This window comes from Pan troglodytes, chromosome 12 (assembly GCF_028858775.2).
Source record: "Pan troglodytes isolate AG18354 chromosome 12, NHGRI_mPanTro3-v2.0_pri, whole genome shotgun sequence".
Lineage (NCBI taxonomy): Eukaryota > Metazoa > Chordata > Mammalia > Primates > Hominidae > Pan > Pan troglodytes.
The window spans coordinates 122,296,912-122,311,033 of NC_072410.2; the positions used below are offsets into that span (position 1 = coordinate 122,296,912).

A 14,122-nucleotide genomic window follows, 5' to 3' on the forward strand; every position below is an offset into this window, starting at 1 on the left:
AAGTACATTTTCAGTTAAACAAAGGCTGAGAGATTGTGTGGTCATCACACCCAAACCACAATAAATGCAAACAGGATGAAGAAAAATGACAACAATTGGAAATTCTAGTTCACAAAAAAGATTAAAGAGTACCAAAAACAATAAATGGTGGAGGGAAAATTACTGTTTTAATGACATCCTCTGGAAATTACAACATATGCAGAAGAAACCTCACTGACAACATGGTACAGAAGCTGAGAGGAGGGTGCAGTAAGGATTTTATATTTATATAAAATGTTATGATCTTTATTTAATATGAGACTTTAAGTATTTATATTTTAATTTCTAAATGACTCACTGAAAATAAATAAAACAAGAAGTCATAGTTAAAAAAAAAACAAGGTACAAAATCCATACTAAAAAGACAACCAAAAAACCCTTATTAAACAAACAAACAAACAGACAAAGCAAAACTACAATAATCCAGAAGACCAGGAAAGCGGAACAGAGGAAATAACAGGTTCAGGTGCTGACTTAAACCCAACCACAGGAATAGCAGATCTGCACTGACTGAACACTGCCACTGAAAAAGAGACTGTCAATGCAGGTAAAAAGCAAGCCTCGATATGCTTTTACAAAGAAACATTCTTTCAAGATAAAGATACAAATAGATTCAAGCTGAAAAGATGGACAAATGTATACCACAGAAATACTTGTTATCAGGAGGCTGCACAGGTGTATGGATGGCAGATGAGACAGACGACAGGAAGGACCAGCATCGCCAGGGACAGAGAAGGACATTTTATATTAATGAGTCCACTTGCTTAGAAAACCTAATGATCATAAGCATGCATGCACCTGATACAAAATAACAAAATATATGAAGCAAAAATAACCAAATTTAAAGGGTAAATGCTTAAATTCACAATTTGACAATTCTAATACCTATATCTCAGGAATTAATAGAAAAATAACAAGAATAAAATGACAAGATAGAAGAGATTATAACTAGAGCACTGGGAGAAAACCGCAAATCCAATATGCTTAAAATTATTAGTCGATAATTTAAGAATTATTTTAAAATGTAGGACACTAAAGAACAGTAAATAGGCTGGAAAACCTACAAATCAGCATAAGAAGGAAATGGAAAAGGAAATGTCAGTTGAAAATAAGTCTGGAGAAAGGAAAAGAGAATCAAGGATAAAGTTTTGCAAATCCAAAATCCAAAATCACATAATAGAAATAAGTTCAAATGTATCACTTTTTCCTACCAAACACAGAGGGATTAACCTCACATATTAAAATACAAAATTATCAATAGCAAAGCAGCACTTTCAAATTAAGGGCAAAAAAGAATGGAAATGAAACTACTGAGTAAATATTCACAGAAAGCAAGTTGCTGTAGCAAAATTAATAGTTCAAATACAATTTAAGGAAAAAATAATAAACAGCAGGATGGATGCCACAGGTGAGCAGTAGAACCAAGGAGGTGACACAGGGTTAAGTCCAATGCTGACCTCACCTCCAGGACACACATGGAGACTAATGGGAGCAGATCGAGAGAGGAACACTGGGATCGTACTTCTCAATTTAAATGGAAAATAGACAAAAATCTTATGAGTTTATTAAAGGTTTAAAAATCACAACAAATACTGAATATACATTATTTTCTAGTACATGGTAATACTTACCAAATGGGACCATATTAGGTTGTAAAAGAAATTACAAAACAACTGGAGGTGGGAACCGAAGAATTAATAGAAGTAAGAACAAAAACCAAACCCCAAACCCCACATATTTTGGGGAAAATGGCACAGTGATTAAATGGTAAATCACTATAAATGTGAAGGGATTCACCTAGAATAGAGATAAGATGCTAGAGTTCAATCCACAACCAGTGACAGCCTAGCATTCTGAAGGATGGCACAGGAAAGGGTGCAGTCCCAAGGGAGTACAGAGAAGGACATCCTCAGGTCCTGAATGGAGAAGGATGTCCCTCAGGTACTGCAAGGAGAAGGATGCCTCTCAGTCCTGGATGGAGAAGGATGTCCCTCAAGTCCTAGATGGAGAAGGATGAACCCCTGTCCTGGATAGAGAAAGATGAACTCTGAATCATGGATGGAGAAGGATGTCCCCCTGTCCTGGATGCAGAAGGACACAACCCAGTCCTGGATGGAGAAGGAGGCCCCCCAAGTCCTGGATGGAGACAAATGCCCCTCAGTTTCTAGATGGAGACAAATACCTCTGGGGACCTCATGCGGAAGGAGGCCCCTCTCCCATCCTTCACATCCATAGTTGTCCTGACCTGTTAACGTAGAACAAAGAGATTTGGAGAAATAAACATGGGGTTAAACTTTACTCCTAATCCTTTCAATCAACATTTTATAAATTCTAGATTTCATTTTATAAAAATGAGTCAAATGTATGACACAAATGCCATATAACAACAGATTAAACCTATTTTTCTAAATCTGAGTCCTGGCTACAGTCTCCATTATTCACTCTACTTTTCTGTATGTCTAAACCTTTTCAAACTTGAAAATAAAAAAGTTCATTGGAGAAAATGTGACTGTTCAAAAATAAGTTTATTCTATGGGCTCCTTTGGAGGGGTTATGATCTACTAAAATTACTAGTGGATATATATTACAAGCTCAGTGGTGGAAACAGACAATAAGAAAATATTCTATTTTGTTAGAAATTAGTGTTGAGTGAATATTAATCAAAATTTTAAAACCAAAATACATGGATGTAAGAATAGATTATTCCACTTAATTCTCCACTGACTTTAAGTCTAATTGCTAAATTTACCCTTTGCCCATTTCCCCTCCTTCAAATCTCCCAGTAACTCTTCATTTTCCTCTCCTGTCAATATTCTGTTCTCGTTTATTTATTTTTTCCTATTTCCTGATTTTTTGAACAACCCTGAGGGACTCATGTTTTGCTTGTATTAGAATGAGTTCATTACACAAACCCCTTAGGCAACAAGACCCTCACCCAGGAGAGCACCTGGAGACCTCCAGACCATGGAGCCTCTCCTGGTTTTGACTCAGGCTACCTGACAAGTGTGTTTGAGTTACAAATTGTTTAATTTTTTAGATCCCTTATGGAAAAAGAAGGATTTTAATAACCATTCATTTAAAATGCACATGGACATTTTATAACTGACATTTCTTGCCGTTTCTGCGCTGTGACCTTGTGAGTAACTGCCTCTGAAGAACCTCACGATCCTCATTCTACCCTTGCTCCTCAGGCTCCAAAGGGCAAAGCCGGAAATCTGTGGATATAAAACACGGAAACATTCCGTCTCTGAAAGAAAAGGCTATAAACCAAAGACAGGAACAGGGACAGAACGTCACGCTACTGCCTGGTGGCATTTTGTTTGTTTTTCATACCTTGCCACGGATGGAACGTCTAAGCCCAATCCAATGACTTGTCTCCTCAGAGAAGCCCTATGAGATTCCTTTCCTTACAATCCCGACTTTCCCTTTTCAGGTGACAGGAGGCTCTTCTAGGTCAAGGGTTAAGTAACTTCTGCAAGTTTACTTGGCCAGTGAAGGGCAGGGTGGGAGTCAGCCGGAACCTTCCAGAACGTGAACCCCATGCTGCAGGTGCCATGCCGTGCGCTCACCCTTCGCTGGGCTTTATGCATCTGAAATTATGACATGGGAAACGTCCACACCACGCATGTAACACGTGTGCTTTCTGTGCCCTCCAATCTGATAAGAGGTGGGGGAGTTTTTCTTGTTTTACTGATTTAATATGGCAAAGGCCTTTCACTGGAAATGGAAGGAAATGTCCCTCGCCAGTGCAGCCAGGAAGCTGTGAGGACAGTGTGTGTTGGGGGGGGGGGGGGGCGACAATGACCCAGTAGAAGGGAACGGACAGGAGAGGAGACGCAGCCATAGACAGTGGGGGTGAAGCGGGGACGACACGGCCATGGAGGGTTGGGGTTGGGGGGCGATGACCCAGGAGAACGGAAGGGACAGGAGAGGAGACGCAGCCACGGACAGTGCGGGGGGGCGACAGATGACCCAGGAGAAGGGAACGCACAGGAGGGGAGACGTCAGCCCAGGCGCCTTGTGATTGAATTTCCATTTTTGGGGGAGCCCCACAGGAAGCTGGAGGAATGTGAGACCGGACTCCGTCTTCAGGAGGCCACCGTGGCATTCGTGGTATCCGTGTGAAGAGCCGACTGAGGGGCGGGACGGGGAGAAGCTGTTTCCGCCAGGAGGAGGGCGCTTCCGGCGGGAGAGGGCGGGTCCTGGAAGATGAGAGGCGGCCCCAGCCGATTGGACCAGGAGGTTGGAGACCCACGAGACGAGGCTCTGGGTGACTGGAGTTAGGCAGAGGAGGCATCGGATCCGGGTTTTGCACAAGGGGGTGGATAAATTGCTGTTTGTCGCGGGTGTATTGGACCTCAGCACCCTGGTGTGTCTGTACGCCTTGTATGCTCTAACCATCAAGTCTAGGAGAATGGACTCCGACAAGGGCGTTGAAGCTCTCAGATGTTTCCTCAGAGAACGGTGCTGGGAGCCGACTAACCTCCTGCAGGAAACAGCAGAGGCGTCCGGGGCTCCGTGTCCTCAGACAGTGACCGAGAGGATGCAAAAGGGCCGTTTTCTGAAAACACAGCCAAGAGCTGCAGTGGGCTCTACGTCCTCCCACGTGACTAGGAAGAAACTGACGCCTTTATGTCTTCAGACGGGGTCCAGGAGGGACCGGGGCTCCATCCCAGGGCAGCCGAGTTCTTGTTTCTCCTGAACGCTAGCTGGTCCCTCTATCTTGAAAACGTTTTGTCATTGAAGTAAGGACAGGGTGTGCTTATCTGCAGCCAAAACAGTCTTCAGTGATGCAAATGTGCAGGTGACACAATCTCCCTGATGCCATTGCTTTCCGAGCGTGCACCTGGAAACCCGGGCAGGTCGGTCCAAGGCTGTGCAGGGCGTTCTGCCGATCTAACCACCCAGAGCCAAGGTTTGCTCATGTATGAAAGTTAATCCATCTCCACAGCCATCCCCACAGCCATTTACACCAAAACCGTGGGAAAATGGCATACATTTATCCGAGGGTAGAAGCAAGCACTATTGTTTCCTAAAATATTCCGTAAGAATGCCCAGAAATGCAAACACACATGAGGTCCTAGTGCCTGGTGGGAACCTGAGGTCCTCTTTCAGGGAAGTTCCTGTGATGCTGCTGCGGCTAATAACAAAACATGAGGGAGCAGAGCCTAACTCCTGATCAGGTAATTATGCCAACGAAACAGCAGCGATGAAGCATTTAGGCAAATGAGCCATCTCATATAGCCGAATATCATTGCTCAGTAAATGATTCGCAAGATAGCCACCGTTAACTTTAAAAAAGCCACAATTTATAAATTTGGAAAAGCAGAGAAGACTTTATTTCTTGTAAAGGGTTACAGCCTGCAAGGAGGCCACCCTATGGGCTGGGAAGTCCAGCCTCCTGCCAAGACCAGAGATGGGCACTTCCGGCAGGAGGGGTTGGGGCAGGAGCTTCAGGCTGAACAGTTGGCTAAAGATACCCATTCATCAGGCACAGGAGAGCTGCGGATATTTACAAAGGTGGTGCTGACACATGTGTTGAACAGACACGTGTGTAACATACGACTCATGTTCACCTTGGGGTGGAGATGTAACATTTAAATGTATTACAGTCAGGTCCTGTATGTCAAAAGGTGTTTTCAGAATGTGAAGGCAGCCTCTGTAAACCGGTCAGAACCCGTCTGTGGTCCGGGGTAGCTTAGGAGAGAGTTACTGAAATCAGCCTCTTGTGCAATCAGAGCTGTAGTTGTGGCTCACGGAGCAGTGTCTGTGAGCTGGATGAGCTGCGATGGGTTTCATGTTGATTCAAGGCTAGTGCTTGTTCGGCTGCTAGAGAAGAAGAAAAACCTGGTGGCAGTGAGGACACTCGATTCTTTGCGTGCGGGGTGTGTGACTTCACCCTTGCCTGCAATGGCCTTAGGTCCTGTTCATAATTTGGTATCTCATTGCCACAAAGAGTCTGTTCTGTTCGTTTTTATAATCTCCGTTTTAAAGCTGGTTATTGTTGTGTCTAAACTGTAAACTGGAGGGGTATCTGAGGCCCGTCCAGCCTCCCATCCCATCATGGCCAGGAACTCAGCTGTAAGGTTTTTCTGGGGTTTCTGTGGCCATTCCATCAGTTGTTGGGGGGCGCTTAGGATTTTATTTTTAGTTTATATCACTAAGAGGAGAAACAATTAAAATGCATTAAAATGTTCCATGTCCCTCAGAAAAGTTTTGCATAGTAATTTTTGGTTATTCCACAAATTTATCCAATGGCTCTGCACATGATCATATTTAAACCTTTCTAAGGGAACATACAAAATATAAAATCAAGAGCAATTATACGGTGGAAGTTTCAAGGTGGCACAATGTGCAGGAAAATGAGGCAGTGGAAGGAGAGGAAGGGGACTCATCATGAACACTGGGTCAAAGGAGGAAAGAGAGAAGTCCATGGAAGAACCTGCCTGTTTCAAGTTTGGGATATTCTGCCTAATCCAGGCTTCTATTTCTTCAAGCTTTTTAGCTGCTTTTAAGTCGTAGCCTCTGCTCTGTGGGGTCTGGAGGCTGGCAGAGGCCCAGCAGGAAAGAGCTGCCGGCTAATTCCAATAGCGCTGCTCTTCTGCCAAACGGAGTTGTTTAAATGTTGATTTTGGCAAAATCTGTGAGCAGGTTGCTCTCGCCTCCCCAGATCTCTCAGGATACTTTGTAAATCATCTGTGAGCACACTTTTACTGGTCCTGCAGCAATCTTCCTTACTTATAACCTATCAAAATATTTTAAAGTGACGCAGATCTGGGGCATGTGAGGAGAGTGTGTAGACACGTACCCCACTGGGATCCACAGTGCCCTGAGACCCTCGTCTCCCCCACAGGCTGTGACAAGAGGGCACTCTGGGTCACCGAGGGGAGGTCGTGGAGGAGCAGAGGCCCTGTGTCGTGAGTGCCTTCTGACCCTGCGCGTGACCCCCTGTTCAAGTCCACAGGCTCTGAGTGCCTTCCAACCCTGCGCATGACCCCCTGTTCAAGTCCACAGGCTCACCATGGCCTGGAAAATGCTGGCACTGCTCATAAGTCCACCTTTGAAAATTGGCTTGAACATGAGAACATGATCATTCCTGTTGTATTCATTGCATGTATTCAACAAGTGTTGTTTCATTGTCCTTGTGTTAGGTGTAGGGTAGATGACAAAAAATCAGAACACAGTCAAGTGGGAAGACAGACCTCGAGTCAGTGAACATGGTGTGCGTGTGTGTGCATGTGTGTGTGTGAGAAACAGAGAGAGACTGTGAAAAAGACTGATTTAGAGGAAAGGTTCACTGAGATATTGTGGAACTTTCAGCCTAAAAATATAATTTTCAGAAATAGGACTCCGTAGATTTTCTGTTAATTGAAGCTTTTTTCAGAAATTTGGCCTAAAAAATATCTTCAAGACAGTGTTTTTGGAGGGGAGACTTGACCTCAGTTTTCTAAATAATAGATACTCCCAAGAGTTTAAATTTTAATAGGTGAACTATTATTGGTTCTTTAAATTCAGGTCCTCATAAACAAAGCAGGCACCACCAAGACTCACATTAAGCAATAGTCTAAGGAAACAAAGCCATCGGAGCACGGAATGACAGCGCAGGAGGCAGTGTCCGGTCTCCACGCCCCGCGGAGCAGGCCCACGTCACCCCCAGGACATGGTGACAGCCCAGGTGGAGCAGGGAGGGCCCCAGATCAGAACAGGATGAGGACAGTTCTAAAAACTGTGAATTGTAAAAACCGCTGTCTTCCTAGAAGGATGACAGTCTTAAGGCTGCATTCCTCATGATACAAAGCATTTGAATGTTTCCCATGATGGAGAAAATTGTTGAGTTTTCTTTTTAACTGGTTTTGTGAATGAAAACTTATACGTGGGCAGAGACAAGTCCCACAGGGGCCCGAACACGGTGGGCACGCAGGAAGCTGCCTTAAGAAGCAGGTTTTCCCCTTACCACACACCCAGCCATAGTTTTCTGTGTCCAGTGTCATGAAAATATTTGAACCAGGGACACAAATGAAGTTCTATTCCTTACCAGATTTTTAAAAGAAGTTATTAAGTTTTTTAAAACCTTACTTGTCAAATGAGAATAAAACCTCTCTGTGAAGCACAAATTAAACAATGCAGGAACCAGATGGAAAACAGCTTCTGGTGTCCTGCAGCCGCTCCGCGAACTTCAGTTTCCTTAAAACACTCGGATCTTCGTTGAAATGAAACATTTTATCAGGAACGAATAGAAAAGATGGGCCATTATAATATATATTAAGAACCAGGTGCTGTACCCTCAGGGGGGCTCACACCTTATATACTAGGGGGTCAGGGGCCCGGGTAAATTAACTAACCAAAATCAACAGAATTTGGCACAGGACAAATGGGGTAAAACTCTGGACATACCACCTGCTATGTCTGTAGCCTTGGACCCGTTATTCACCTGTGTAAAAGCCGGATAAGATAGCACATGCCTCAATTCTCCCAGGAACCCTCCCCACCTCCTCCTGGGACTACAGAATCCTCCCCACCTCCTCCTGGGTGGACAGGGACCCTCCTCACCTCCTCCTGGGGGCACAGGGACCTGCGCCACCTCCTTCCGGTGCACAGGGACCCCCCCCCCCCCGCCCGCCCGACCTCCTCCTGGGAACACAGCGACCCTCACACCTTCTGCTAGGAGCACAGGCCATCCGTGAGTTTTTGCTGAAGTACACAGAAATGTGTAGTGAATCCTCAACAATTGAAGACATGTTTCATTTCCCACTCTGGGCACCAGCCAGTCCCCCGGAGAAGGTAGGTGTGATCAGAGCAGGGGGGTGGCACAGCTCTCCCCAGACACCGTGGCCAGCAGGACAGATGTGAAGGATGCTGAGGTCTGGCTGGCCCCTGCTTAGGTCCCAGAATGGCCAGAACGCACTGTTCTTTTCTGAAAAATCAGACATAACCCAGGGGAATTGACATCAGATAAGCCGAGTGTCCCCAGCAAGGAAAAGTGTCCTTTCGTGTGGGCAGCCCTCCCTCAGCCCTGCCCATACCACGCAGCGCCACTGAGGGCTCCAACAGCGTGCCCTGCATGTAAGGGGACCTGACTCGGAAAAGAAAGCGCAGGCTTTTATGCACCACGTGCCACGCACAGGAAAAATCAACATTAGTTCTGTTTTTCAAATGAGAAAGCTAAATACAGAACGACAACATTAGTTCTGTTTTTCAAATGAGAAAGCTGCATGCAGAACGAGTCGTGCTTCCTGAAGCCACAGTCGTAGCCGTTTGTGGGAACCTGGAGGTTGGATTCTGGAGGGACGTCCCTGTGAGTCGAGTGCGCAGGTTCCCAGGAGCTTTGCTGTCTCCTCGCCATTGCTGCAAGGATGGGGTGCTGGGGACATGCATTCTAGAAGCCTGCTCCACTATGATCACAGCCCAGGGGTGGAAAATGGGAGAGCCAGAGCCTCGCATGGACAGCAGGACTTTCCCTGATGGAGAAGCAAGTTACACACTACCATCTGGGGTACAATCAGAAACTTTCATGGGGATTAAGTTTTTGAAACGAGACCTGTGTGACATGTAGCTGCATTCTCATATCCTGAAGCATTTGATGGAAATGCCTAATATATTGACGTAGAAATGGGATCCTGCCAACACTCAGCCATCCGTGTGCAGAAGAGCAGGCTCGGTCCAAGCCCATGGCCACCAGGCCTCCTCTATACAGCTCTGATAGAGGAATGCATATCGTTTTGGCAGCAACGCCTAATCAGGTTCAATTAGGCTATTTTTAAATGGATTTCCCTTAGTGTGGAAGAGCTGGTCAGTGTGCGGCGGTGGGTGGGGCAGGGCTGGCTAGGAGGTGAAGGAAGCCGTAGTTTTAGTATAAATTGGCTTCAGAGACTCCTTGATATATACGATGTGCATGGGAAGGCCTGGGGATGTTCTGCTTTTAGACACACTTTCTGTCTCTGGCATCAGCTCACAGATGTGCAGACATTTCTCTGTTTTGTGGGGCGGCCAGAGTGGAACAGGCAGGGAAGGGGTTGCTGGAAGACCTTTTCTCATTTGACAAAGTTTCAGTGAGTTGAGAAACTGATGTTAGTTATTGAGTACTGTATTTGCAAGTGTCTGAGCGTCATCACTGAACAAAACCAGCCCAAGTGCATGTCCCTGCGGAGCTCACAGTCTGTGGGCCGAGTGCTAAACACCAACATGTATTTGTGAGTAAATTGTGTGATGTCAGAAGATGGCAGGGGCCATAGTTTTTGTCTTTTGTTTTCAAGGCCGTGGTGCCTGTGGCTGTGCAGGTGGCATCCTCAGAGCAGCCTGTGGATACCCTGGTGTCCCGCAGGAGGCCCGCGGGAGGCGCTGGGACAGCAGCATTCACACGAAGGGAACAGCAGGCGGGGGCTCTGACAGGGACGTCTGCCCCGTGGTGAAAGAACAGGGAAGAGCCCATGGGCTGAGGACACAGGAAAGTGGGGGCAGTGGTGGGAAAGGTCGATGGGCACGACCTCGTGAGGGCTTCACAGGACCCAGGAGAGCATCCCGGAGGATCAGGAAGACTCGCAGGGTTTTAAGCAGGAAAGTGACAGATCTGACACCTTTTTAAGTGGATTGTCAGGCTTCTGGGTTGAGAAGGGCTGGGCTGGGAAGGTGGCACCTGCCCGAGTCAGGAGGGGCATCCGCATGGTTCAGGCAGATCGGGCAGCAGCAGTCATGGGAGCTGCTTTCTGTGTGTGCTGGGAGTGGGCCATTAGGATTTTCTGAGGAATTACACTGGGGTATGAAAGAAAGAAAGAGATGGGTGATTAACTCAAAGCACTTGCATAAGCAGCTGAGGGAGGTGTTGCAGCACCCGGGGTGACGACTCACAGTGCGGATGATACTAACGTCCTGGAGTGAGGGGCCCAAGGCACGGGATGCGAGTACCTCTGTGTCCCTCCTTCACTGCAGCCTCTGTCCTGAGACGTGTTCTGGTCTGTGGATGGTGACCGAGAGGAAATAGCTCACATCACCTCCAGGTAGGAGCAGATGGAAGCACCTTCCCTGTTTCATCCTTCCCCATGCAGGGACCTCAGAAGCCTCACCAATGGCTGTGCAGCAGTCAGACCCTGAGTGACTGCATAGAGCAGAGCTCTCTGCTGACAGCTGCGCAGCTTCCGTGAATGAGAAATGAGCCTTCACTGCCTACAGTCACCAAGGCCTGGAGGCCTCTCTGTTGAAGAAGCAAGCAGACAGGTGGAGAAGGCTGTGGGTGGGGAAGTTGGAAGCTCAGTTCTGAGCCTTTTGAGCTCTCTATTAGACGACCAAGTGCAGACATCAAGCAGGAACTTGATACATGAGTGAGCAGTCTGCAAGTGCGTGAACTTTATGTCATGGAAAATGATAACCCTCCCCCAAAAATACAACTCAGTAGATAAATTGAACTATTTTGAGTTTAAGAAGCTCACTTTCTAAAGAGCAAGCCATACAATAAAATTAATGTGAAGAAAAACTATGCAAATTAACATGAGGCCGTCATTTGTAATGTTATGTGACTAAATCTTTCGATCTCAATGATAGTTTGTAATACATTGGTTAGTTCAGAAAAGTGCTGAGGCACGGCGAAGCTGCTGAGGCATCCCAGAATCCTGCTCTGTACACTGTCATAAAAATGATAATATTAAAAGCCACGATCTTTAAAATGAAGATGACCCCATGATATTTGGGCATCGGAATTCCCCAAGCTCTTACAATTCTTTAATTTCAACTTTGAATGGTGTTTCATTTTCAGCAACCACCTGCATAAATAATTCATTCTCTTTAAAGATGCTGGGAACTAAGCAACTGGGATAATTGACAATTTTGAAAGGAAGAAGATGAATGTGCATGTTATGGAAAGGTCGTGTTTCCTATAAGGTTTTTCTCTCTGAGGATTTGTGTGGTGCTGAATGAAAAAGTATTAAATCAACTAAAATATTTTTCTTGAAAATCTCGTAAAATTATAAAATAAAGTTTCTTTTGTGTGAAGTTAAATAGAAATGAAAATTATAAGTGGAATATTTAGAATACTTAATGCATCCTCTGTGTAGATAATTTTAATCTAGTCCGGTCTTTTAAAGTCAACATAGTTTTTTTGTTTCATATTAATTAAATATAGATGTGATTTGTCAAATTGAAAGTTTCAAAATTTTTTAGAAAGAGACTGTACGCTGCTATACATAGTAAGTACAAGGATGGTAAGTTAGCCTTAGGGGTGTTGGCTGTTGACTGGTGATATTAAATACAACTGATTTCCCCTTTGTCATACTGGAGCCTTGTTCCATTTACAAAGAGATAACAATGTAAGTCCAGCAAACCAGCTACTTACTTTTAAATGAAATTTTCAGCATTTACTGAGGCCTCAGGTACCAGACATGCATGACCAGCTGCAGGTACTAAAAGGTGAACAACTTGGTCACCCTTCTTGACTTGCTACTACAATGATAAATTATTTAAAACATGAAAAATAACTATTGTTCATTGAAAAATTAAATATAAATATATTAAATATAAAATAATTAAATATAAAATCAGGCAAGGATTTATAACTTAATTAAAGAAGTAGCCAGGTCCTAGCTCTACATATGGAAAAGTCCCATTGCTAGGCTGACTCTATGATTGCTAAAGCATACGGCACCCTTTTTTAGCCAACAACGAGAAATGCATGCTTCCTGAGCCACTTGCAAAGTTGATGGTCTTGAAGAAATATTATTTATGTCTTGGTGAAAGATCAGTGGAGACAGTGGCATTTTAGCTAGGGCCTTAGGGATGGGCTAGTCATTTCTTTCTCTAGTTTCTTTGAGTTCAATCTGATACCAATGTAAATCATCAGAAAAAAAAATTTGGCAGCACCACTGTGGCTCCCTGTAGAAATGCTGTCACTGAACAGTGCTTCCACGTGTGCCTTTATTTACTTTTATAATTACAGCACTATTCATGATCACACCCACCTAAGAAACTAGCACTGATTGAATAATACCATCTAGGATACAGCCTCTACTTACATTTCTGTAATTGCCCCGGAGAGAGTTTTCTTACTGTTTTTGAACCCAAGTTCATGTATTGTATCTGAAAGGTTTGTCTCCATCCTGTTTTTTTTTAAGAATTGACTTTTTTAAGCAGGGTTTTAGATTCAGAGCAAAATTGAGGGGAAGGAACAGAGGTTTCCCACATATCCCCTGCACACACAGCCTGGCAGGTAGCAGCCTGCTACCACCATCCCTGCTGAAACAAAGCAGTGGTTACAGTGGATGAGCCTCCAAGGGCACACACTGTGACATCACAGGGTGTCCACAGCTTCTGTTGGGGTTCACTCTTGGTGTTTGGGCAGATGAAGAAGGGTGGAGACCGTAGGAATTTGAGGGAGCCCCTGGGGGTCCTGCAGGGAGCCTGTATTGTGCACAGACCTCCAAATTCTACAGAAGAGGAGGCACTTTGAGTACATGTTCCTGAGAAATGATCTGACCACATGCACGTTTAGAAGGACGGCCAAGGAAAGGGGAGACGTGCATTTAGCTGGGCGTCGGAAGGATCCAGAGGACACAGAATAAAGCAACAGCTTAACGGCGTTTACTTCAACCCCATGCCCAGCATTGCGTGACTGCCTTTCCAATGACAACAGCCTCTTTCTCCATCTTCAGTTATTTTTATTTTAACTATATACATATAGAAAATAATATAGTTGCATATATGCTACATGTGTATATATACTTAAAATAATATATTATTATTCAATGTAATATGCATTTTAAATATGAGGTTGGTTCAAAAGTAATAGCAGTTTTTGCCACTAAAAGTAATGACAAAAACCACAAGAACATCAACCTGTGTTCTATATATTTCTACATATGTGTTATATAGGTTTTAAATATAAACCTCCTCCAATACTGTTTTGGAAATAGGTGTGATGCAGTTAATACATTTCTGCGTGAATAGCTTATTCTTTTTCCCGTAGCAGCACAGTAGTTTCCTAGAACAATCTCTTGGAGGGGCGCTGTGCTCAGGAGGGGGTTCTCTGAAGACAAGGAAGGATGTTGGCCTCTGAGGATGCAGGTGCCACACAGTGTCCACACATCACTACAGAAACGGA

The 14,122-nt window shown here is 44.8% G+C and overlaps 1 long non-coding RNA gene across 1 annotated transcript; it reads right to left on the reverse strand.

Moving 5' to 3' along the window:
• Positions 1-3,081: 3,081 nt before the first annotated feature.
• On the reverse strand, positions 3,082-13,269 carry LOC107971882 (uncharacterized). The gene is made up of 8 exons (XR_001714719.2): positions 13,038-13,269; positions 12,362-12,468; positions 10,885-10,990; positions 8,695-8,953; positions 8,116-8,239; positions 4,031-6,199; positions 3,373-3,629; positions 3,082-3,254 (listed from the first exon to the last, which is right to left on the reverse strand). It is a non-coding gene; the product is annotated as an uncharacterized LOC107971882 (long non-coding RNA).
• Positions 13,270-14,122: the final 853 nt, after the last annotated feature.